The sequence below is a fragment of the Bufo gargarizans genome, chromosome 4 (genome assembly GCF_014858855.1).
Source record: "Bufo gargarizans isolate SCDJY-AF-19 chromosome 4, ASM1485885v1, whole genome shotgun sequence".
Classification (NCBI taxonomy): domain Eukaryota; kingdom Metazoa; phylum Chordata; class Amphibia; order Anura; family Bufonidae; genus Bufo; species Bufo gargarizans.
In genome coordinates this window covers 427,344,478-427,371,582 of record NC_058083.1, presented here as the reverse complement: position 1 = coordinate 427,371,582, position 27,105 = coordinate 427,344,478, and positions in this window count along the sequence as shown.

Here is a 27,105-nt window from a genome sequence, read left to right as displayed (position 1 = left end):
CCGGTATGGATTTAGTGACAGAATTAGACTTGGAAATACACAGTAGCGGGTGTGTGTGAAGTTACTCTGAATGACCCTATGTGCACCTTCAATATTATATACCCTTTTTGGGATAGATTTCAAAGAGCTCTGATATAGCAGGAACCACTAAATTATGAAATTGCTAAATTGGGAATTGTATTTCAACCCAGAACAAGAAATGTGCTTGAACGGACACTAAATAACTCGCCCAGCTACAGCACTAGGGACAGATTTAGCTGGATATAAATTTGAGGCCTAGTATTTAGGCGCTGGGTGACCGGTATGGATTTAGTGACAGAATTAGACTGGGATATGGCCAAAAAATGAACAGACTATTGCTGGTTAAATGCACTTGGTGTGACAGCTTCACCCTGATGTAGGCTTTAGCCAAAAAACAACCACACCATTGAGGGTTAAATGCACTTGGTGACAGGCGCAGCTTGCCCCTGATTTTGTATATGGCCAAAAAATGAACAGACTATTGCTGGTTAAATGCACTTGGTGTGACAGCTTCACCCTGATGTAGGCTTTAGCCAAAAAACAACCACACCATTGAGGGTTAAATGCACTTGGTGACAGGCGCAGCTTGCCCCTGATTTTGTATATGGCCAAAAAATGAACAGACTATTGCTGGTTAAATGCACTTGGTGTGACAGCTTCACCCTGATGTAGGCTTTAGCCAAAAAACAACCACACCATTGAGGGTTAAATGCACTTGGTGACAGGCGCAGCTTGCCCCTGATTTTGTATATGGCCAAAAAATGAACAGACTATTGCTGGTTAAATGCACTTGGTGTGACAGCTTCACCCTGATGTAGGCTTTAGCCAAAAAACAACCACACCATTGAGGGTTAAATGCACTTGGTCGCAGCTTGTGCTGGCGCACCACAAGACACAAAATGGCCGCCGATCACCCCAGAAAAATGAGACTGACAAACGGTCTGTGCAGCCTAAAAACAGTGAGCAATTGAGGATCAGCAGCTCAATGATCCACAGCTGCAGATCGATCAGTTAATCAAGTCCTTTGGAGGAGTTAATCTGCCTAATCTCGCCCTACTGTCGCAGCCGCAACCTCTCCCTACGCTAATCAGAGCAGAGTGACGGGCGGCGCTATGTGACTCCAGCTTAAATAGAGGCTGGGTCACATGGTGCTCTGGCCAATCACAGCCATGCCAATAGTAGGCATGGCTGTGATGGCCTCTTGGGGCAAGTAGTATGACGCTTGTTGATTGGCTGCTTTGCAGCCTTTCAAAAAGCGCCAAGAAAGCGTCACAAAAGCGCGAAGAAAGCGACGAACACCGAACCCGAACTTTTACGGAAATGTCCGGGTTCGGGTCCGTGTCACGGACACCCCAAAATTCGGTACGAACCCGAACTATACAGTTCGAGTTCGCTCATCCCTAATTGTGAACGCTTACTTCTGACATACTTACTTAAAATTCTCAACGGCAGACCCTTAGTGTGCTAAATTAATGGTTGATTTACTTTCTGTTCTGATGCTAGCTTGAAAATGCTGTGGCAGTTTATTATAGGACTGGCTGTCTTTAAACAATATAGCCTCTTATGTACTCTCTAAGCTCACTGAAATGACGCTGTTGCCTCTGCCACTGCTTGCTAGCTTTTCAGTATATTTGTTTGCAGACACTTTGTGACATTTGCTGAGCTCATTTGCTGTAATGGTAGCTATCGAATCACTACACTTTTCTGCTCACTAGACACTTTCCGTTACTTATTCAATCCCTTGACTCAGTATCTGATAGCGGCGCTGTCACTGTCTGTGCTGCCTGATAGCTACTCGGCAGCTTTCACACTAAACCTGGGTCTGCTGTGATCTAAAAACTAACTAGATCGCTGCCCCCCGACATGTTTCGCCATATACATGGCGTCTTCAGGGGATCGGGCAGTCTGCACAGAGGTGGCCTGGGTTGGATCTATTTATTACCTCCTACTCTGATGACGTGAACGATCGAAAAACCAGTGACATGCTTTATTATTGTCTAGTGGTTTGTTGCGTGCTGGAGTATTGGCTGTTTGATTTGCTTGATCCTTACATCACTGATCGCGCGATCCTTCTGTATTCTCGCGCATGTCTCTGCACTTGGAGCTTGAAGCCCATTCGTGATTTTTTTAAAAACTACTCTTATGCCTAGGTCAGGGATCGCGTAATCGTTCTATATGCGCATGTCATCGTACTTAGATAATTTCGTACTGGTGCTGTTAGCTGATTCGCTATTTGTTTGCTCTCATGCCTAGGTCAGGTATCACGTAATTGTTCTGTATGTGCATGTCACTGTATTTGGAAACTTTCAATCTTGCTTGTTCCAAACAGTACAGGGACCTTTAGAGATTCATGAATGTATTTATCAATTTAGCTTTCAACTATTGCCTGATAGGTATATTCAATACTTATTATGCCACTAGATTACAGTCCTTGATACTAGTGTTTATTTTTTATTATTATTATTATTTGTTATTTTTGCTAATTTTTAATTTATTATTATTATTTATTGATTGTTTATTATTTAATAATTATTCTTTACATATTATGTCTAGAGGAGTATTGCTGTAATATGGTGTGCTTATCTATACTGAATTGTTTTGGCTCTTTTTGTTTTTATTTAGGATTATGCCACTCTCTTTTTTACTCTATTATTATTTAATAAACAGATATGCACCTTCTCTAGTACTTGGCTTATATATCTCTATTTTTTTCTTTTTTCTTTTTTCCTTTTAACTTATTTTTCCCTTTTCAATTATTTTTTTATAATTATTTTTTGTTTATGTTTGTTTGTTAATTATTTATTCTGTATTCCAGATTGTGTTTATTGATAAATATTACTTTAATTATGATGTTTTGTCTCTTGTTGTTATTTTTACAGGTCCTTTCATACTACTGGATCCATTGGGAGGTAATATTTTAGATTTACCTTACTCTCTAATAAAAATTTTAATGTTTTGGTCTAGTGGTTGGCCACTTCTCTGTACTTATAATCTTGAAGGTCAGATTTAGTTTCTTTCTTAGAATTTTGTGTTTCCTGCTTTTTCTTTTCCTTTGTATTACTGTATTTTTACAGGAATCATGCATAAGTAAAGCCTTCATTTAATCCTTGAGGTGAAAGACTTTTGAGTTTATATATCCAGCGGGTTTCTTCCTGCTGTAATTTTTTGTCTATCTCCCTGTCTGGGGCCTGGTTTTATTTTCGCAATTCCCCATATTTTCAGACTGTCACTTTTTCCATTATGTTCTGTTTGAATGTGCCTGGATAGGGTGGTATCTGTTTTTAAATTTATGTCACTAAAATGTTTTGATATTCTTCTACGGAGTTCCTGAACTGTTTTTCCGACTTAGATTTTAGGACAGCTACATTGTATAGCGTATACCACTCCTGTGGTTTTGCAGTTTATGTAATGGGCAATTGTATACTTTTTATGATCTACAGGATTTACAAAATCTTTGCATGCTTGCATTTTACTGCAGAATTGGCAGTTTCCACATGGGTATGACCCTTTGATGGTTAGCCATGTGGTTTTTTCTACTGGTTTCGGCTGCCACTGGAAATGGCTATGAACTAGCTGTTCTCTAAGGTTAGCTCCTCTTCTATATGTTATTGTGGGATGTTCTGTAATAACGTTCTTAATATCTTCGTCCATCTTTAGGATATTCCAATACTTTTTGAGAATTTTGCTTACCTCTTGATGTTTTATATCAAACGTGCCTATACAAGGCACTGTTTTTCCAGTGTTTATTGTTTTCCGGTCCAGTAGGAGATAATTTCTATCTTTTTCTTTAGCCTTTCGGTATGCTTTATGTAGCACCTTTTTTGGGTATCCTCGTTCTAGGAATTTTTGATATAGCGTATTGCTTTCGCGTTCAAAGCTGTCTTCTGTTGAACAGTTTCTTCTCGCTCTGATGTATTGGCCTGCTGGGATTCCTCTTTTCAGGGGTGTTGGATGGTAACTAGACCAATGTAGAAGGCTATTGCTTGACGTGGGCTTTCTGTAGATTTCTGTCATTATAATTCCATCTTCTGAGAGGCTGAGGGTAATATCCAAAAAATTGAGTCTGTTTTTGTCAATCTCTCCAGTAAATTTTAATCCAATTGTGTTTAAATTAAGAATTTTAGTAAATTCATAGAATTCTTCTTGTGTGCCTTCCCACAATATTATAACGTTGTCAATATAACGACCCCAATACGTGATATATTTTGTGAATTGATTATGTGCTTCAGTGAACAATATTCTTTCCTCCCACCACCCTAAAAACAAATTTGCGAAATTTGGTGCGCATTTCGTACCCATTGCGGTACCTGTGACCTGCAAATAACATTCACCATCAAAAATAAAATAATTGTGAGTGAGTAGAAATTCCAGAAGTGACAAAACAAAATCATTATGCTCTTTATACTGGGTACCCTTTGCATCTAGATAGTATTTCACTGCATGGAAGCCTTTGGAATGCTGTATGCTAGTATATAGCGCCTCTACGTCCAGGCTTGCTAGGTGTGTTCCTTTTTCTACATGTATATTTTGTAGTTTGGTCAATACATCTTTCGTATCTTTTAGATATGATGTTAGACTGGGGACAAATGGGGATATCACCTCATCGACATAGCCACTTATCCCCTCACATAGGCTCTCATTGCCAGATACTATAGGTCTTCCAGGGACTGGATGTTGTTTTTTATGTATCTTTGGGATCGCATAAAATGTTGCAAGTACTGGGTTCAATTTGTACATTACTTTGAACTCGTCTTTTGTGATCAGATTATTTTCACAATCTATTAAAATAAATAACCAATAAAAGTTAAATTTTATCAAACATTATTAAATATTAACACCCCACAAATGACCCCATTTTGGAAAGAAGACACCTCAAGGTATTCGCTGAGGGGCATATTGAGTCCATGCTAGCGGAAAGGGAGACTTTGTGAGAAAAAAACAAAAACAAAAATCTATTTCCGCTAACTTGTGCCAAAAAACAAATCTTCTATGAACTAGCCATGCTCCTCACAAAATACCTTGGGGTGTCTTCTTTCCAAAATGGGGTCACATGTGGGGTATTTGTACTGCTCTGGCATTTTACAAAGCGTGAGAAGAAGTCTGGAATCCAAATGTCTAAAAATGCCCTCCTAAAAAGGTACTCATTGGAATTTGGGCCCCTTTGCGAACCTAGGCTGCAAAAAAAAGTCACACATGTGGTATTGCCGTACTCAGGAAAAGTAGCTCAATGTGTTTTGGGGTGTCTTTTTACATATACCCATGCTGGGTGAGATAAATATCTCTGTAAATTGACAACTTTGTACAAAAAATGGGAAAAGTTGTAATTTACAGAGATATTTCTCACACACAGTATGGGTATATGTAAAAATACACCCCAAAACACATTGCCCTACTTCTTCTGAGTACGGCGATACCACATGTGACACTTTTCTGCAGCCTAGGTGCGCAAAGGGGCCCAAATTCCAATGAGTGCCTTTAGGATTTCACAGGGCATTTTTTACGCATTTGGATTCCAAACTACTTCTCATGCTTTAGGTCCCCTAAAATGCCAGGGCAGTATAAATACCCCATAAATGACCCCATTTTGGAAAGAAGACACCCCAAGGTATTTCGTGAGGGGCATGGAGAGTTCATGTAAAATTTTATTTTTGTCACAAGTTAGTGGAATATGAGACTTTGTAAGAGAAAAAAATATATATATCATTTTCCGCTAACTTGTGCCAAAAAAAAAAAAATATTCTAGGAACTCTCCATGCCCCTCACGGAATACCTTGGGGTGTCTTCTTTCCAAAATGGGGTCACTTGTTGGGTATTTATACTGCCCTGGCATTTTAGGGGCCCTAAGTCCAACAAGTACCTTTAGGCTTTACAGGGTTGCTCACAATTTAGCCCCGCCCAAAATGCCAGAACAGTAAACACACCCCACAAATGACCCCATTTCGGAAAGTAGACACCCCAAGGTATTCACTGAGGGTCATAGTGAGTCCGTGGGAGATAAAAAATATTTGCCAGAAGTTAGCAAAAATGGAAACTTTATTTATTTATTTTTTTCTCAGAAAGTGTCATTTTCCGCTAACGTGTGAAAAAAAATTAAATCATTCATGAACTCACCATGCCCCTCCGCGAATACTTTGGGACGTCTTCTTTCTAAAATGTGGTCATTTGGGGGGTATTTATACTATCCTGGCATTCTAGCACCTCAAGAAACATTACAGGTGCTCAGAAAGTCAGAGCTGCTTCAAAATGCGGAAATTCATATTTTTTTACCATAGTTTGTAAACGCTATAACTTTTGCGCAAACCAATAAATATACACTTATTGGATTTCTGACACAAAGTTGTATAGAAATGTAATTATATTTGAACAATTTAACCAGAGAAAGTTAAAAATACACTTTTAAAAAAAAATTGCGGCCTATTTTTATTAATATCGGAAAAACAAAAAATCTTAGCAGCAATCAAATACCACCAAAAGAAAGCTGTATTTGTGAGAAGAAAAGGAGGTAAAATTCATTTGGGTGCCAAGTTGCATGACCGAGCAATAAACCGTAAAGTTGTGAAGTGCCAATTTGTAAAAAAGGGCCTGGTCACTGGGGGGTATAAACCTGTGGTCCTTAAGTGGTTAAAATGACTTTTGTGGCCCTATTAGCTAGCATTGGGTGTCCCTAACAGCCTGTCCCTGCTCCACACAGCAACCTCTCCCTACACTGGCAAAACACTAAATGTAAAATGGGGGCCAGATCAGGTTTATTTATAAGGTAGGGGGTATGTCCATGTGCTGAAATGTCTCAATTGGCTGTCCTGTACCACCTGATGGATGTGTCATGGGTCAAAGTTCTTCATAACGTAAAATAATATGGCGAGCGCAAATTTCTCCATATGTTCACATGTTCGGCGTATCGCAAACACGCAAAGTTCACCGCGAAACGACCGCCAGGCGAACCGCAAGGCCATCTCTACTCACCGCCTACTTGCATGGGCAAGAATTCACGTTAGTCATGGACAACAACCCCTTGGTTTGGTTAAACAGGGTGGCCGGAGACAACGGCCGATTATTGAGATGGAGCCTAGCACTACAGTCACATAACTTTAACATCCGGTACAGCCCCAGGAAACAGAACGGTAACACTGATGGGCTGTCCCACCAGACTGAACTCAGTCCTTGATATGTTGTCCAGGCAGCCTCCAGTTGGCCCGAAAAGGATCAAACCGGGTCTGCTGGAGTGTTCCACAAAGAGGGAGTCCTGTAACAGATCCCCCTGTTTTAAAGATGTTTTTTAGCCAGGGTCTTGGATACCTGCTCTTATCAATGGACGCAGACATCTATGTGTATCAGGGAAAAGGACACCCTCCAGCGGTGGAAACCCATCAATGCTCCGGAGTAACCACTACATTTTGTCTTTTCCCAATCCCTCCAGCCCACATTTGGGTCATTTGGCACTCTGTCGCCCTCTAGGGTATTCTTAACTGAGCCATACTGTGCCTCCCCTAACTTCAGGGCTACCAAGCCATTTAATGAGTCTGCCCATGTTGCTCTGTAATTGGTCTGTATCTATTGTAACATTTGGGATGTGGGCATGGGTCATGTCAGTGGGTCAGGTATCCTTGACTGTTGTCCCAGTTGGTCCTTAGGACTCCATGGAACATACTGTATTAAGTGCTGTGGAAAATAATGGGGAGCCTGAGGAGGTAGTGCTGCCTGTTGGCTGTCTTGGACATCTCCACCACAGCTCCATCGGCAGTGGCAGGCGCATGATGGACCTCTGGTATTATCCCTGTTCTCAGTAGCACTGGATATAATCCAGTACGGTATCTGGGGGCACCACTTGCTCTGCAGGTTTTCAGTCCAATCTGGATTCTGATTCCCACAGGTCTTGCATATCCATCACGGGAGAGGCATGCGCCCTTGAAGGATTAAAAGGTGGTGGACCTCCAGATTTAACCTTTTCAGTTTCCTCTTGAGGGGTTTGTAGTACAACTTTCCCCTGTAAACTTGTGGCTTCCAACCTTCGGTTTCTATCTCTCTTGGTACCTTAATCCAGATGTTAACTACATCTTCACATGCATGATCCTTAATCCACCCATTGTGGGTGTGTTTGAACCTTTCCCAAACCTCCAAATCGAGGTTTCCATGTTTCATACCTGCTTTTTCCAACACTTTGTCCAACTTTCTTTAACGCATCTCTGCCACCTGTCTTTCCTACCAGTTGTTTAGCTGTCTCATACACTTCTACCCATTGTCTATTCCTGAATAGTGATGAGCGGCAGGGGTCATATTCGAATTCACGATATTTTGCGAATATTTTTTAGAATATTCGTTGAATATTCGAAAATGTGAAAATTCACGATTTTTTTTCCTAAAAAAATCGGCAAGGTAATGATTGTGTAATATGCGAATTTTCGTAATTTGAATTTTCGGATTTGAATTTTTATTGCGAATTTTTCAACTTGCAACTATTAGACAAGGAAGATTATAGCACTATATTAGCTAAATTGCTCTATATTCGATTTTTTTCGAATATTCGCTTTATTGCTATAACAGTTTTTTCGAATATTCTGAATATTCTAAAACAAGAATATATAGCAATATAGCAAATATTCGAAAAAAACTAATATAGAGCAATTTTGCTAATGTAGTGCTATAATCTTCTTTCTCTAATAGTTGTAATTTTTTTCTCATCTGAACTATAAAAAAAGAAAAGATTATAGCACTATATTAGCTAAATTGCTCTATATTAGTTTTTTTCGAATATTCGCTATAACTTCGTTTTTTCGAATATTCTGAATATTCTAAAACAAGAATATATAGCAATATAGCGAATATTCGAAAAAAACGAATATTGAGCAATTTATCTAATATAGTGCTATAATCTTATTTTTTTATAGTTGTAATTTTTTTCCAATCTGAACTTCAGATGAGAAAAAAATTACAACTATTAGACAAAGAAGATTATAGCACTATATTAGCTAAATTGCTCTATATTCGATTTTTTTCGAATATTCGCTTTATTGCTATAACAGTTTTTTCGAATATTCTGAATATTCTAAAACAAGAATATATAGCAATATAGCAAATATTCGAAAAAAACTAATATAGAGCAATTTTGCTAATGTAGTGCTATAATCTTCTTTCTCTAATAGTTGTAATTTTTTTCTCATCTGAACTATAAAAAAAGAAAAGATTATAGCACTATAATAGCTAAATTGCTCTATATTAGTTTTTTTCGAATATTCGCTATATTGCTATAACTTCGTTTTTTCGAATATTCGTAATATTCTAAAACAAGAATATATAGCAATATAGCGAATATTCGAAAAAACAAATATAGAGCAAAATTCGCAAACACTACTACTCCTAAAGTCAAGTATATTGCAGCCTTCTTATTGGCCCACAAGCTAGAAGCAGGAAGGGATCATGTGTACTGATTTAAAAAATAAAATAAAATATGGAAAAAAATATATAACTATATTCGAAATATTAGCAAATTTTCGAAGTACCTATATTCACGATAAAAATTCAAAATTCGAATATTCGTGATCAACACTATTCCTGAATCTGTGCATACTAGGGGAAACCTCAGACGTCTATTTTCTCCACAAAAGGCTTCTCCACCCTATCCTTCCAGGTGTACCTTCTGTGCTAAAGCCAAAGCCTCTCTGATATTCTGGCCCCTTCCACTAGCTTCCTGACAGATTCTACACACACAATAAACAATGACAAATACATAAACATAGTTACATAGTTAATACGGTTGAAAAAAGACAAGCGTCCATCAAGTTCAACCAAGGGATAGCTAGGGATGTGAATCCCAGAAGGAAGTGAGACTCAGATTTCTACACGTGTTTATAAGCATTTATGTCTTTTTATTTTTAAGAATTTGTCTAAACCCTTTTTGAAACTGTCCACTGTTCCTGCTGTGACTACGTCCTGAGGAAGTCTATTCCACAGATTTACGGTTACTCCCAGAACAATCCCAAGCAATTCCCAGCTAAAATCCTGGTTTAAATTCATCCACCACTCATGCGATTCTTAAACATAAATTAGGCGTGACTGTAAAGTTATCTTATTTTCTGCCGAACCTTCGAACAAGACAAATGCCAGACAGGGAGGTACAGACTACTTGTAAGAAAAAGCTCTTACCTCAGCACTGATTTTCATCTGTTTGTCCTGGTATGGCAGGTCCAGGGAGTCGGGAAGGACGCAAGTTTCTGTTGGGGCAAAAAAAACAATGCCAGAGAAGCGGTGGACTCCGAATTAGCGGTTATGGATATCCGTAGAGAAAATCCAACAGGCATAGAGCTGTTTTTCAAGAGTTTCTACTTTATTAAACAAAGCAGAGGCTAATAAAGCGATTTTCTGGATCATTTCCAACTGAAGACATAGTCAAACATTTACACCATTAACTCATTAAAAACACAATCTGAAATAAGCATCTTCTTGGCTATATGCATAGAATGTCTCTTTAATCTTAACTGTGGGTGCTAGCCACATGCTAGTACTCCTAGTGCTTGTTAAGATTCCTTTCTAACAACTGTTGGTGGGGGCAAGGAGTGACCTTGAAGTTACAGTAACTTTCCACAAGAAGTTCATAGTTCATTAATGTAAAATGGCAGTATGAAATACAAACATGGAGGCTGAGGACACAACATGTAGTCTTAACCCTCACAGTAGCTAGAGAGCTTACAAGGATTGACATCGACATTGCGGCCCTGTGTGAAACTCGCTTAGCAAATGAAGATCAACTCTCAGAAACAGGAGGCGGCTTTACATTCTTTTGGTGTGGACGTGGCAGTGACCAACATTGTGAGTCTGGAGTTGGCATTGTGGTTACAAATCATCTTGTTAGACAACTTGCCAATCTTCCTAAGGGTATGAACGATCGGTTCATGTCACTGCAACGTCCATTACTACGTTGAAAACAAGCTACGCGGATCAGTGCCTATGCACCCACAATGACAAATCCAGATGAAGTAATGGACAAGTTTTATAATGATCTCCTACTTTCAGTGAAGCGCACTGACAGAATGATTCTACTTGGTGATTTTAATGCAAGAGTGGGATCCGATCCCTCCACCTGGGATAGCGTCATTGGCAAAAACTGAATCAGCACATGTAACAGCAATGGTCTGTTTCTATTGAAGATATGTGCTGCTCATGACTTGGTCATTACTAACACCATCTTACGCCTACCTACTCACAAAAAGACGTCCTGGATGCACCCACGCTCCAAGCACTGGCATATAATTGATTATGTCATAGTGCAGAGAAAAGACATACAGGATGTAAGAATAACTAAGGCCATGACGAGCGCTGACTGCTGGACTGACCATAGACTCATAATTTCTAGATATCCACATCAAACCTAAGAAGCGGCCACAGGGAAACAGTTTTGTGATTAGGAAGATCAATGTCAATACATTGGTAAATCCCAATATCGCAGCCTCATTGTTAAAAGATCTTGAAAATCAACTCATGAACCTGCAAATGCAGGAAAGTGCCGAGAAGGACTGGGAAGGCTTCCAGAACATCTTGCATTCATCTGCCCATTAAGGCTCTCGGACCCGCATGCAGGAAACAGCGGAACTGGTTTGATGAAAGCAATGAAGATATTAAGGCCTTGCTAGACAAAAAACATCGCCTTCACCATGCTCATCAAAATGACTCGTTGTCAACTGCAAAGAAAAATGCTTTTATCAACACTAGCAGGACTATACAGAGTAAACTCCATAAGATGCAGGACTCCTGGCTGAGTGCCAAAGCAGATGAAATTCAGAAGTTTGCTGATAGAAATGATACCAAATGTTTCTATGAAGCCAACAGATCCCTGTATGGACCTCAGTTTTCAGGAAGCTCTCCTCTACAGGATTCGAATGGTACAACTCTCATCGCCGAGAAAACTCTGATTCTACAGCGTTGGGCTGAACATTTCCACCCTGTGCTGAACCACCTATCTACCATCAATATTGAGGCAATTAACAGTATACCCTAGGTGGATATCAACTATAGACTGGATGTCCCACCATCAGAGGCTGAAACCTTACAGGCCATCAGTCAATTGTCCAGCGGTAAGGCGCCAGGATCTGATGGAATTCCGGCAGAAGTCTATAAGGCTGGTGGTTCAGTGCTTGTTGTAAAACTCACCCAATTGTTCCAGTCTTTCTGGAATCAAGGTTCCATACCTCAGGAACTGAAAGACGTGTCCATCGTATACCTTTATAAGAGGAAAGGAAATAGACAAGACTGCTATAATTATAGAAGATCACTTTTATCAATTGCAGACAAGATCTTGGAACGAATGTTGCTAAATCATCTGATTGATCATCTGGAACAGTGTCTGCTACCTGAGATACAGTGTGGTTTTCGCAAATAGCGTGGCACGGTGGACATGATATTTGCAGCTCGACAGCTTCAGGGGAAATGTCAGGAGCAAAATCGTGAACTATACACCACCTTTATAGATCTTACCAAGGCTTTTGACAGTTAGTCACGAAGGCTTATGGCGCATTATGTCGAAGTTTGGATGCCCAGACAGATTCATCCTGATGGTACGGCAATTCCATGATGGTATGCCGGCTCGGGTTCTGAGCAATGGTGAATCTTCAGAGGCCTTCCCTGTCACAAATGGCGTGAAATAAGGGTGCGTGCTCGCACCAACACTGTTTAGTATAATGTTTTCAGCTATGCTGTCAGATGCCTTTCAGTACAGGTCACTGGGAACCAATGGGAAACTGTTCAACTTACGAAGACTCCAGGCTGTCACCAAGGTAAAAGACTGTGCTTCGTGAGTTTCTTTTTGCTGACGATTGTGCCCTTAATGCGGAATCAGAGCAAGAAAAGCAAGCCAGTATGGACAAATTTGCAGCAGCATGTGACAACTTTGGCCTCATCATTAAAGCGAAGAAAACTGAAGTGATGTACCAGCCAGCTCCGAAAGCCCAATATCAAGAACCTGCAATCACAGTGAAAGGACAGAAGCTGCATGCAGTGGACCAATATACGTATCTTGGCAGTACCCTCTCCCGTGCAGTGACAATTGACATTGAGGTCAACTACAGAATTGCAAAGGCAAGTTCTTTATTCGGCAGACTGCGGACCATTGCGTGGGACTGCCGTGTAATAAGCCTTGCTACAAAGCTTAAAGTCTACCAGGTTATAGTGTTAACCACCCTGATGTATGCTAGCGAGATCTGGACAGTATACAGAAGACATGCTAGACAGCTGAACCACTTTCACATGACTTGCCTCCGTAGAATTATGAGGATCCAGTGGCAGGATAAGTTGCCAGATACAGAAATCCTCTCCAGAGCAAGCTTACCATCAGTTTACACCTTATTGATAAAAGCATGATGCGCTGGGCATCCCAAGTGGTAACGATGCCAGACCATCGCATACCTAGACAGATCTTCTATGGTAAGCTGTCCAAGGGTAAGTGATCACATGGGGCAAAAAAAGTGATACAAAGAGACACTGAAAGCCTCTCTCAAGTCCTTGGATATCAACATTACCCTACCCAATAGATTACCCTATATATCCCGTGGATATGCTATATATATCTAAACAGGGAATACCACTTTAAGATGTTATTTTATTATTTATGTTTACGAGACTGTGAAGTTATCTGAATTGTTCTAGATTCATTTATACTGACATGGTTTAATAAGTTCCCATTATTAATGGTGAAATCAGCACTTCACTGATTTCTATGCATCCATAGATGCAGGCCTGGCATCATAACCTGGCATCCCCGGGCAAGTGCCGGGGCCCAATGCTCCTGGGGGGGCCCACTGAGCTGCTATGAGCACTTCCATCAATACAGATGGAAGCTCTCACTGCTGTCATTTCACTTACGCAGTACCCCCCTGGTGGGCCCTCTGAGCAGCAGAGACTCAGAACACGCCCCCTCTACACAGAACACGCCCCCTCTACACAGGACACATGCTGCCTGAGGAGAGAGACCGCAGGGCTGGAGCTGGAGCAGAGAAGTGTGAAGACAGTCTGTGAGTGAGTCTGCACTGTGACTGTCTCTTGTCTGTGGGATAGAAGGGGGGGGAAATCTTCGATCTGCTGCTGTTTTATTCTATTTAGTTGTGTTACTGTTTCATTAAGCAGTTTGTCTCCATGACACCTGCCCCCCCCATATCCTGTCCTGTCTCATCCTCATGGGGCCCCTGCTGTCTCCTTTCCTCCCTCATGTATCCAGAGCTCCTGTCCCACCCTCCTATCTCCTATTGCTGCCCTGCACAGACCTCCTGCCCCTACTTCTTGTATGAATCCCCCTCAGAGCCCCTTCAACCTACTTGCTGTGTCCACCCTCCTGTCCATCCAGGGCCCCTGCCTCACTCCTCTGCCTCTCATTATGGTGGCATCTGAACAGCATTCACCATAAGGACCTTCTAACGTCACAGGATCATGTGACTGTGCCCCCCACCCCGTACTGTGAACCTTTATACCCTGCATTGTGCCCTCTTACCACACCCTGTGCAGTGCCCATAGTCATTCCCTGTACTGTGCCCTCTTATACCCTTTTATCCAGTCACTGTATGGTGGTTTTATCATTGTATGGCGGTGTTATCACTATATGGCGGTGGTATCCAATAGCTGCATGGCCATAACTGTATCCCCTTCCATGCCCACACCACTTTTTTTAGACCTGGCATGAGCGGGAAAATATGCAGATTGCGGTGCTAAGGACCTTTGCGCCACAATCTGTGTCAGAAATACACCTAATATAGACGTATTTCTATATAATAAATGACCCTCTAATTGTATTATTTGTGGGTAGGGCTAATATCTTTATATTATATAGATTCTAGTGTATTATACTGTGCCCTGTATTTCACTGTAGAAAATGATCCTTGGGAAGCACAGTCCTCATCCCTGACCACCAGGACCAGGTAGCGCTCTGTCAGTACATGGCGGCCTCCCCTCTCTGCCACGCTGCTCCTCTGTGTACTGGTGCTTATTCTGACGCTAGGGCTGGGTTCACATCCCATTTGTGACATCCATTTAATGTATACCAAAAATGTCTGCGTTACAGATGCCTCAGACTGATGCCGTACAGTGGCGTCCGTTCACCATACAGTTCCATTGTAAAAAAACATATACGTTAACGTATGCATTTTTTACTTGACTCTGCAGGATACAAAAACGTGGAGTGCTGCACATTTGTATACATCAAACCGATAGGAAAAACGTGATGTGAACACACATTGGGGGGAGGGGGACGTACTAAAATTTGCTGTGGGGCCCAGTCAGTTCTAGCTACATCACTGCACATCTCCTTCTCTCCTCCAGGCCTGGCTCACTGCTGCAGCGGGCCGCCGGAGGGAAGGAGCGCAGGGAGCTGCGGTTAGTGAATGACAGGACCACCAGCTCCCCTGCTCTCTAGGAATGATAGGTATGTGAGGGGGCCACTGGGGGGCCATTCATCACACTGTGAGGGCCCCTTACACAGTATAATGACTCCCAGTGCCCCCCATTTAGTATAATGATCCCCATTGACCCTCCATTTAGCATAATGACCACCAGAGCCCCCATTAAATATAATAACCCCTCGTGCCCCCTCCATACACTATAACCCCCAGTGTGAGGGCGACTGGGGGTCATTATTCTGAATGGAGTGTCACTGTGGGGGTCATTATACTGTGAGGGCCCTTTACATAGTATAATGACCCCCAGTGTCCCCCATTTAGTATAATGATCACCAATGACCCTCCATTCAGTATAATGACCCCCAGAGCCCCCTCCATACAGTATTCTCCCAGTGTGGGGGCTACTGGGGGTCATTATGCTGAATGGGGGCGACTGGGGGTTATTATTCTGAATGCAGGGCCACAGGTGGTCATTATATGCCTCTTCCACTGGGATTTATCGCCTAAGGGCCCACATGAACCTGGAGCCAGCCCTGCATAGATGGATTATCAAATGATCTATACCATTTCTCCTAGTAAACAACTAAAGTAAAAAACTGCAATCACAAGATACTGCTTACTAGTATTATGTGTAGAATAAACTTAGGATGCAACATTGAATGTTGTAGTTTTGTATTTCAATTCAATTTGGTGCATTTAATATAGTTAAATAAACACATATGTTCACATATTTGTTTTAATTTACGGAATCGACGGAATGCGACTGTGTTGTTTGCATATTATTACAAGATTTGGGGGACCCACTTTTAATTTTGCCCAGGGCCACATATTGTCTAAAAGCAGCCCTGTATCTATCCTGAGTAGCTAGCAAAATATCGTCCACGAACTGCAGTAAACATTCTGGGTGCAAAAATTCATTAAAATGCCTGACAATGCTTGATGAAAAATACTGAGTGATAAGTGTACCCCCTTGTGGCAATCTATAGAATACATACTGTTCATCTAAAAATGTAAAAGAAAACTCAAACTGACAACTTATTGCAAGTAGAATGTTGAAATGTCGAAACCAAGAAGTATTTTGGATTGGCATGCCATCTTCCCATTAACATATGTTTCTTCAACAATAGGTGCTACATTTAGTGTATGCTTCTTGAATATTCTAAGGTCTAATAGCATCCAATACAAACCATCAGGCTTCAAGACACACCACGATAGGTTGTTAGTCACAGAATTAGCCTTTCATATGACATCTGGTTAAAGCAATTTCTCAATGATTTTTTAATTGGGACCTATTGATTCTAGTGGCAATTTGTACTCTATCTGTGGAGGTGGATCTCTACCTTCCATACTCATCAATACATCCCTCACTGTGCCCACCTCATATAGTATGTCACAAAGGTGAGTACACCCCTCACATTTTTTTAAATATTTTATTATATCTTTTCATGGGAAAATACTGAAGATATGACACTTTGATACAATGTAAAGTAGTCAGTGTACAGCTTGCATAACATTGTATATTTGGTGTGCCCTCAAAATAGCTAAACACACAGCCATTAATGTCTAATCCGCTGGCAACAAAAGTGAGTACACCCCTAAGTAAAAATTGCCAAATTGTACCCAATTAGCCAGAGGTACAAATCTAGTCAGCAGGCCGAGTCATAAACAGGAGCAACAGTGAAGGACCAAAGGATGAGGCAGAGGCAAAGTCAAACAAACAAAAGGTCAGGGCAACGGCACAGGTACATGTGCAACGTGCCGCCCCACTGGTCCCTGTTCCATTCAAGGTTTAATGGAATGCCTTTATGTGTCCCGTTGCTCCTACCTGGATACAGTGGGACCGCTTTGGTTCCGAAGCATTAAAACGGAGAATAATTGAGGGATAAGGAAAAACAACTTGAGTCCAGGCTTTGATATGAAATTTAACTGCACCTTTAAATTCACAGTAGAAAATATGTATACAATGTAGGAATATAAACTATGTATCACTGAATAATTATCCTACTTAAAACGTAACTTTTAGTAATTATTAATTAAAAATAAGTCCCACAAAAATAATGTGTATAATTATGATAACTGCATAGGTCAGATACTATGGACTTAAGTACAATAAGACACAGGGTAAATAAGCAATCTCGTATGCTCGGTTTTGGACCAGGGGTCCCACTCACGGTTTGATGATTTTTGTATGGAGATGAACCACAACAAAAAAGGCGTAGTAGGAAGGTCCACAGAGATCTTGATAAAAAGGAGTTGAGATGAAACGATTTTTCTATTGCAGGGTAGGAAACGGCAGGGGCTGGGGAGATAAATATCCCTACCAGGCTATTACGATTCTGCCTAAAAGCGGAGAGGTCTCCCGCCTAAATGCGGGAGAATCACCTCCAGAGGAGGCGACCCCACTTATCGATGGCTGTCCCTATTGTCCTATCCCTATAAAAGTTGCTCCCAGTGTCTGTACAGCCAAAAATGAAAAGATTTAGAATTCCCAACGCGTTTCCTCCAATACAAATGTGACCGGATTCATCAGGGGAAATAAGGAAGATGTAGATATAAGTAATAAAGATGTGGCACAATCGCCCTCAGCACAATGGCTCTCTAGCGATAAATCCAACTGAATAATGCAGTCCAGAGAACTCTCTGTAACTGCGCCTCTATATATATGCTGAAGTAAATTAACTTAACTAACATTTAATGAATTAAATACCTCATGGTGTGAGTGAAGAGCGGCGTGCGTTCCACCATCGGTCGGGCAAACCGGAAGTGCGTCAGGTCGCGTGCGCCGACCGCTGCTATTGGCCGGCGGTAGAACGCAGGCCGAGGGTGAACCGCATGGAAACCGGAAGTATGTAATATGCACCGGAAATGACACATGCGGGACGCTGAGGCGCATAAGAATATGCGCTCCAGAGTGGAAAAATAGCAAAATATATGCAAAGGATGAAGAATATCATATAGAGATGGAGGAGAGACTATTTTGTATATAAAGATATATAGTCAATAAACATTTTATTATAATACTATCATATAAAGCATATATAGTTTAATTTTGAAGAGGGTTGGATTGAATAGTGTGGAACACTAAATGGAAACAGGGAAGAACATTATATTGTCAATACTTTCGACTAATAAAGTCCTAGCAACTGATAGAGGTTCCATTGAAATGTAGATATTACAAAGTAGACCTATTGCGGTCTGATACCTTCATTTGTGTGGTCCGAAGAATAATAGACAATAGTCTTGATCAATGCAATGAGGTATATCAAGTTATCAGGAAGAATATTTTCTCATGTTTAATATTAATTAGACCATGACAGTATAAAGATTTTTGATGAGAGCATGGCAGAATTAATAATACATAAGACTAGATACTATGAAATAACGCCATTCAAACATATTCAGATAAAGCAACTAAATGACAGAATTTCATTGAGTCCGGAGGGGCTCACAGTTTTTAGACGGTAAGTCCATTCGGACTCTTTCTGTAAGATTCTCTTGTCGAGGTCACCTCCTCTAGGGGATGGACGAATGACCTCAACAACGCAGAACTTCAGACATTTTGGATTTCCATCATGGAGATCATGCACGTGTCTAGAGATAGTAGTGTCCCTTTTGTGCCTTATGTCCCCAAGGTGGTCTCCAATTCTTCTTCTGAGTTCACGTTTTGTCTTGCCGACATACTGAAGTTTACATGAACAAATGCAAAGATACACTACCCCAGTCGTTTTGCAATTTGCAAAGTCCCGAATATTATAGGTTTTGTTGGTGGTGTGACTTGTAAAATTTTTTGTTTGATATATGTATGGGCAAGCTATACATGATCCGCATCGGTACGAGAATAAAGTAATATCCAATGATGAAGTCAAATTTATACTTGCACCATACCCCCAAATTGCCACCTTTTATACTATCCCGAAAATCCATAAAGGACTAAGTCCATTAAAGGGACGCCCCATCGTTGCAGGCATTAATTCCCTCACACAAAATGCGGGTATCTATATTGATAAGATCTTGAGAAATTATGTCACAGCCCTTCCCTCCTATATTAGGGATACGTCCGATCTATTGAGCAAGATAGACGGTATACATCTTGAAGATGATATTCTTATAGCCTCTATAGATGTAGAGGCTTTGTATAGTAATATCCCACATGATAAGGGACTGTGTGCCATAAATCACTTTCTCAGGAGTCGTGGTACACAATATCATGCACATAGTAACTTTGTTCTGAAACTTATGGATTTCATCCTCAGACACAATTATTTCCTTTTTGATGCCCGTTTCTTCCACCAGCTCAGGGGCACGGCAATGGGGAGCGCTTGTGCACCCACTTACGCTAACCTGTTCCTGGGCTGGTGGGAGGATACTGTAGTCTTTGCGGACGAATGTCCTTGGATGTCGAGAATAGTCTTCTGGGGCCGCTATATCGATGATATACTGATATTCTGGGGCGGCCCCAGACGACTATTCTCAGACTTTCTGGCCGATCTGAACAAGAACGATATAGGTATGCACTTCACATGTGAGATGTATGACCAAGGTCTGGCCTTCTTGGATTTATTTATCACTTTACAGAATGGGACTATCATTACAAAGACTCACAGAAAACCTACAGCAACAAATAGCCTGCTTAGGTGGGAAAGCTATCACCCTGAAAACCTCAAATGCGGTATCCCAAAGGGACAATATTTGCGAGTCCGCAGAAATTGCACTACCCAGAAAGATTTCTTTAGCCAAGCTAAAGACCTTAAAACCAGGTTTAACCAAAGAGGGTACCCTGATTACCCCTTAAAAAGGGCCTTCAGGTCGGCCCTGAGTAAAAACAGAATGGATCTTCTGTCACCTAACCCTAAAAAAACAGATACGGATTCCATCTTTCGCATCATTGGGACATATGACACCTGTAGTAGAGAGGTTAGAAATATCTTCCAAAAATACTGGGATATGCTCCTGTTGGACCCAGATATCCATGATATACTTCCATCAAAACCAGCTATAACATATAGAAGAGGTAGATCTTTAGGTGACCGTTTTGTTCATAGTCATTACACAGCCCCCAAAAAAACAAGCACTTGGCTAGATAGAAAACCCCTGGGTACGTACCGATGCGGATCATGTACAGCTTGCCCATACATATATCAAACAAAAAATTTTACAAGTCACACCACCAACAAAACCTATAATATTCGGGACTTTGCAAATTGCAAAACGACTGGGGTAGTGTATCTTTGCATTTGTTCATGTAAACTTCAGTATGTCGGCAAGACAAAACGTGAACTCAGAAGAAGAATTGGAGACCACCTTGGGGACATAAGGCACAAAAGGGACACTACTATCTCTAGACACGTGCATGATCTCCATGATGGAAATCCAAAATGTCTGAAGTTCTGCGTTGTTGAGGTCATTCGTCCATCCCCTAGAGGAGGTGACCTCGACAAGAGAATCTTACAGAAAGAGTCCGAATGGACTTACCGTCTAAAAACTGTGAGCCCCTCCGGACTCAATGAAATTCTGTCATTTAGTTGCTTTATCTGAATATGTTTGAATGGCGTTATTTCATAGTATCTAGTCTTATGTATTATTAATTCTGCCATGCTCTCATCAAAAATCTTTATACTGTCATGGTCTAATTAATATTAAACATGAGAAAATATTCTTCCTGATAACTTGATATACCTCATTGCATTGATCAAGACTATTGTCTATTATTCTTCGGACCACACAAATGAAGGTATCAGACCGCAATAGGTCTACTTTGTAATATCTACATTTTAATGGAACCTCTATCAGTTGCTAGGACTTTATTAGTCGAAAGTATTGACAATATAATGTTCTTCCCTGTTTCCATTTAGTGTCCCACACTATTCAATCCAACCCTCTTCAAAATTAAACTATATATGCTTTATATGATAGTATTATAATAAAATGTTTATTGACTATATATCTTTATATACAAAATAGTCTCTCCTCCATCTCTATATGATATTCTTCATCCTTTGCATATATTTTGCTATTTTTCCACTCTGGAGCGCATATTCTTATGCGCCTCAGCGTCCCGCATGTGTCATTTCCGGTGCATATTACATACTTCCGGTTTCCATGCGGTTCACCCTCGGCCTGCGTTCCACCGCCGGCCAATAGCAGCGGTCGGCGCACGCGACCTGACGCACTTCCGGTTTGCCCGACCGATGGTGGAACGCACGCCGCTCTTCTCTCACACCATGAGGTATTAAATTCATTAAATGTTAGTTAAGTTAATTTACTTCAGCATATATATATAGAGGCGCAGTTACAGAGAGTTCTCTGGACTGCATTATTCAGTTGGATTTATCGCTAGAGAGCCATTGTGCTGAGGGCGATTGTGCCACATCTTTATTACTTATATCTACATCTTCCTTATTTCCCCTGATGAATCCGGTCACATTTGTATTGGAGGAAACGCGTTGGGAATTCTAAATCTTTTCATTTTTGGCTGTACAGACACTGGGAGCAACTTTTATAGGGATAGGACAATAGGGACAGCCATCGATAAGTGGGGTCGCCTCCTCTGGAGGTGATTCTCCCGCATTTAGGCGGGAGACCTCTCCGCTTTTAGGCAGAATCGTAATAGCCTGGTAGGGATATTTATCTCCCCAGCCCCTGCCGTTTCCTACCCTGCAATAGAAAAATCGTTTCATCTCAACTCCTTTTTATCAAGATCTCTGTGGACCTTCCTACTACGCCTTTTTTGTTGTGGTTCATCTCCATACAAAAATCATCAAACCGTGAGTGGGACCCCTGGTCCAAAACCGAGCATACGAGATTGCTTATTTACCCTGTGTCTTATTGTACTTAAGTCCATAGTATCTGACCTATGCAGTTATCATAATTATACACATTTTTGTGGGACTTATTTTTAATTAATAATTACTAAAAGTTACGTTTTAAGTAGGATAATTATTCAGTGATACTTAACTGCACCTTTACTTAATAAACTTTCATCCAAACAATTTGCAGGCCTTGTCTTGGTTCCAGCAGACTTTGGCATAAACTGGTATGCAAACTTGATAGCTTTACTTTCTTTCTTTCTCTGCTGTACTGGCAGACAGTGATGGCCAGTTCGCATTGTTCGCCTGCAAACACATGCGGGCTGCCATCTTTTCTCACAAGTCCGGCGAGGCACAGTTAAGTCCTTACCTGTGCCTGTGCGTGAGCCAGTCTGAAATCAAATGCGGTCACCGGGAGCAGGCAGTTCCGAGAACAGCCCGATTAAAGCCCCCGGTGGCTGTTCATGGAACTGCCTGCTCCCGGTGACCGCATTTGATTTCAGACGGCTCGCGCACAGGCACAGGTAAGGACACTTACCTGTGCCTTGCCGGACTAGTGATAAAAGATGGCAGCCTGCATGTGTTCGCGGGCAAACAATGCCGAACTAGCCATCACTGCTGGCAGACTTGCTTAAATACTCTGCTTTCCTTCTCTATGCTGCACTCAACTCTGCTTAACTCTGGTTTCTGTACTTTAAATCTGCTCTGGTATCTTGGGGTGTCTTTGGCTGGTATTCCCCTCCTGACACTCAGTAAATAACTTATTTTCAGCAGAACAACAATTTCCTCTGACTGCTACTTCTTTCAGGCCTTCTCATCTCCAACATGGTGTCTAAACTGGAATAATCTAGAACTGCAACCCCTCCTTCTGGTAGGAAGCAGAACTGGACCACTTCTGCACAAAGGGGGTGTGGGGGGGGGGGGAATTAAATGGTGAATTCCATTCTGCCTAAAAGTAGATCTGCCACACTGCCACCTACTGGTGAACCAGGCACATTACATGAACAAAACAGTTGCATAACAATCATATCACTGCACAATATAAAGGACCTGGAAAGAAATACATAAGATGGCATTTATGTTAGCCCATTAGAGACAGTATCAGGGTGTAGTAGTGGTAACACCACTCCGGGGTGTTACACAGGTCAGGCAATCTGGGATGGCAATAGGAGAGTCAAGGCAGGCAGGGATCAAGCAGGTAACGGAGTCCAGGAATACAAGCACGGGTCAGGTAAACAGGAACTCAAGCAGTGATATCAGCAACTTTTGTAGGACACAAGGATCTTGATGCTCAAGCACTTGGGAAAGAGGCTACATGAACTAACCCAAAAAACATTGTAAGTGATGTGCGCCGGCCCTTACGGAAGTGCTACAGGGAACAAGCATTCTGTGGCCAGCGCTGGAAGGAAGCCGTGGAGTGGATTCCAGCAGCAGTGAATGGGAACATCGGCAGCAGATCACCACTGAACACAGAGCCCGGGACCGCTGTGGGAAACAGGGGAACATTGGCAGACAGCAGCCACTGTTACTGTACCCCCCCCCCCCCCCCTTACGCCCCCTCTTCTTGTGTCCAAGACGAGACGGAAACCTTTTTACCAAATTCAGAGCTTGAATGTTCTCCTCTGGTTCCCAACACTAGAGATGAGCGAATCAACTCAGACCTCTCATTGTCTATTCAAAATGGGAGCTCAGAGGGGAGTTTGGTAATCCCCCAAAATAGAAAAAATAGAACAGATTGCTTACTACTTTTGTACTGTTTCTGTTTACAGTGAGCTATAATTTATTATGATGACTGTTTTTTTTAGAGTGTATATTGATGAACTCAAATTTTGTATTGTCAAATTCCTTTTTAATTCTGCATTATAAAAGGAATAAAAAAAATATTTATAAAAAAAATCAATTCACCCTTGCTTCTTGGGTTAAATTGCAGTTTGAAACAACCAGCATTGGGATGTATTTAGTTGATATGTAACTACTTTCATTTACCCTTGCTTCTGTACTGAATGTGCTGTCTGATACAACCAGTTTTGGCGTGTATTTAGCTGATTTCTTTTTTTTTCTGGGGTGAAATTGAGTTCTGATACAAACAGTTTTAAGGTGTTTTTAGTTTATATATAACCACTTGTGGTCTGGCATGCTGCATGGGTGAAAAAACCATGCTCATTGGGCTTAAAAAAATATATATACTAGAGGTGATCACACCATAAAGGCCAGGAACAGATAACCCGAAAAGGGTTAGCCATTGGAGCCGCTGTTCACCGAAGCAGAACACTTCTCTATACACTTTTAGGGTGGTCAAATTCTTTAACACTTAATTTAATGCCTCAGTGGTTGCGGAGTTGGTGTGAAATAGCGGCCTGATACTACACACTTTAGGGTAAGTTCACACTTCAGTTATTTGATCAGTTATTACTATCATTTTTTTATACTACACATTTTAGGGTGTTTAAATTCTTTTAAACATAATTTGATGCGTCAATCAGTAGTTGAGGATGATAGTCGCGTGGGAGCTGGTGTTGCGAGCGGTCAGGCACATAACTCTGAGACTGGTGAGGGTGACATCAGTGACGTGGCGGTCAATTATGTGGCCAATCGCACATGGAAGCCGGGTAAAGAGAGGGCTTCATCATCATCATCATCATCAGGAGAAGAGGGTGGCAGCTTGAGGCAGTGGCTGAGCCAGCAGGGTGATAGCGTGGCCTTGAGTTAGCAGAGTGGCAGCAGTGTGAGGTCTGGAGCCAAACATGCCTGGGGTAGACGTCTGCTATGCAAAAATAGCAGCGCATGGGTTCATGGAGGCAGCAGCAGGCAGTCAGTAGTGTTGAGCGCGAATATTCGAATATAGAATTTTTTTCGTGAATATCGGCACTTCGCTAATTCGCGAATATTTCGAATATAGTGATATAAATTCGATATTTCGATTTTTTTTTTGATTTTTTTTATTGTTATATTTTTTTCTTTCCCACCTCTCCTAAAGTTGTTCTTACCTGTCCTTTGGATTCCTGGCTTCCTGGCTGCTCCAGTCAGTGCCCGTTGCCTCTTCTGCCGACTTCCGTGCTCATGGAGCGTCCCCATCACCATGGGAACGTCTCCATATACTAGAATGTACTGTCGGATTTGAGAATTACGTTGAAATTGCAATTCGATTTTTTCAAGTTATAATAATCGAATTTCGATTTTAACTTAAAGGCTACTCTCCTATTGAAATAGCAATGCGATTAATTCAAGTTATAATAATCAAATTTCGATTTTAACTTAGCACTGCTATATTCCATATTCGCTAATTGTAGCCTAATATGGAATATAGCAGTGCTAAGTTAAAATCGAAATTCGATTATGATAACTTGAATTAATCGAATTGCGATTTCAACTGGTTTACTATGGTTGGCTTGGTAGAATTACTATGGTTGGCTTGGTAGAATTAGCGAATATGACGAATGTATTCGTCATATTCCACAAAACGAAGATAACGAAGTATTCTGCATCTTCGTTTTAGCTACCTATTCAACTTCGCTAATTCTAGCAATCATATAGGAAAGTTTACTATAGAGACAGCTAAGTTTAATTCGCTATGCGATTATATTACTTTGCTTTTTTTCATAAATAGAATAATTATAATAATTATCAGGTATTATAATTATTCTATTTTTTTTTTTTTTTAAAAGCAGTCATATAATCGCATAGCGAATTAAACTTAGCTGTCTCTATAGTAAACTTTCCTATATGATTGCTAGAATTAGCAAAGTTGACGAATAGGTAGCTAAAACGAAGATGCAGAATACTTCGTTATCTTCGTTTTGTGGAATATAACGAATATATTCGTCATATTCGCTAATTCTACCAAGCCAACCATAGTAAAACAGGTCCAAGTTGAAATCGCAATTCGATTATTTCAAGTTATAATAATCGAATTTCGATTTTAACTTAGCACTGCTATATTCCATATTAGGCTAGAATTAACGAATATGGAATATAGCAGTGCTAAGTTAAAATCGAAATTCAATTATTATAACTTGAATTAATCGCATTGCTATTTCAATAGGAGAGTAGCCTTTAAGTTAAAATCGAAATTCGATTATTTAAATCGCATATTAATCGCGATAAGAATAATGACGAATATTCGATTTCGACGAATATAAAACGAATATTCTATCGAATATTCGCGAATTTCGTTGAAATCGAATATGGCACCTGCCGCTCATCACTAGCAGTCAGCACGGAGTGGTGGGGAGAAAATGCCCCACTCTGCGGTGTGGGAATTTTTCATCAATGTAGTGGTACAGCCTGATGCAGCAACCGCTGCATCACCCAGCGGCCTGCACCCCTTCTCCAGAAATCAAGGCTCCACCACTGCAGCGAGAAGGCAGCTTTGTTTCCTTCCCATTATCTTCTGGTCCTGATTCTCTTTTCCTCTTCCTACTACTCCTACTCCTAGTCACTCGTTTCGTCAGCAATCGATCACCGAGGCGATTGCAAAAAAGACAATGGTATGTGTGCACTCATCCAAAAGGCACAGAAGTTGAACGTGCTCCTGGCCATGTTGCTGGTACTACAGTCCCTCCCTTTCCATGTGGTAGACTCTGCACCTTTCAGAAAACTGATTGCTAGTGTCGAACTAAGGTGGAGTTTCCCAAGTCGTCATTACTTCTCCAAAAAGGCTGTACGAGCCCTGCACATGTATGTTGAACAGACGGTGGGCCAGTGCTTGAGCCTGTCGGTGTCTGCTACAGTTCATGGCAGTGCTGACGTGTGGCACTGTAATTACGTTAAAGGACAATGTATGTCCTTTACGACCTACTGGGTAAATGTGGTTCCTGCTCAGCAAGACCAGCAACTTGGCCAGGTGACGGCACTGCCTCATCTGCGTTCTTAAGCTTTGAGTCCAACACCAATGTTCTCCTCTACCT